The sequence below is a fragment of the Chinchilla lanigera genome, unplaced genomic scaffold (genome assembly GCF_000276665.1).
Source record: "Chinchilla lanigera isolate Chin_1 unplaced genomic scaffold, ChiLan1.0 scaffold00019, whole genome shotgun sequence".
Classification (NCBI taxonomy): Eukaryota; Metazoa; Chordata; class Mammalia; order Rodentia; family Chinchillidae; genus Chinchilla; species Chinchilla lanigera.
In genome coordinates, this window is record NW_004955420.1 from 24,571,621 (window position 1) to 24,572,654 (window position 1,034).

The following is a 1,034-nucleotide window of genomic DNA, read 5'->3' on the forward strand; positions in this document are numbered from 1 at the left end:
AGGCTGGCCTCAAACTTGTGGCAATTCTCCTGCCTCAGTCTCCAGAGTGCTGGGATCACAGGGGTGTGCCACCACAGCCAGCTCAAATTTGGTAAACTTTCTACCAGGAAATTAACACCCCCTCTTTTTTGGGGTACAAGCTGTTGAGTCCAGAGACACTGTACCATAATGTCTCTTCCTACCCATTACTTATTTTGAGATAGGCTCTTCCTAAACTGTCCAGTTGGGATTTGAACCTAGGATCCTCCTCTCTCAGCCCCCCAGAGTACTGGAATCACAAGTGTGTACCACACAACTAGCGTATTTTTGTTTTTATTTTTTAATTTTTATGTGATGGAGATTGAACACTCAAGGAACAGCATATATTTGTGCAGTACATTGCCATTCTGTGGTACATGTATGAATTTTGAATATCTGAATCATGCCTGTTAACCTGTTGTCTGACACACTTCTTTTGTTGTGGTGAGAGCATTTATAGTCTACTTTTTTAAACTGGGAACACAGCTCCAAGGTTGAAGGCCCTGTGTTCAATCTGGAGCACTAAAACAAAACAAAATGAAAAACCCCTACTCTTTTAGTAATTTTGAAATACGTCATTATTATTGTTGTTGTTACTGCAATGCTAGGGTATTGTTATGGTTTGTGTCTACTTGTCCCCCCCAAATCTCATGCAGTCAGTCATAAGTGGGACTTTTTCAGAGGCAGCTGGATCTACAAAGTGTAATGCTGGGATTAAGGGTGTGTGATTAGTAAATAAGTCCACTGATTGGTTTGGCATAGCTTTGGCTAGGAGTGAGGGTGTGAGAGCTACACTCGCCCTAGGGCAGGTAGCCTGCATGCAATGTGAGGGACAGAAAAAGTCTTGTCTTTTCTCCCCTTGTTACTTTTGCTGTCTTCTGCCTCCATGAACTGTTGCCTCTCTGCCACACCATGCCCCTCCTGCCTTGGAGCCAGCTGATTATGGACTGAAACCTCAACAAACTATGAGCCAACTAAACCTCTCCTCCCTTAACTTTTTTTGTTTTGTCTTTTCG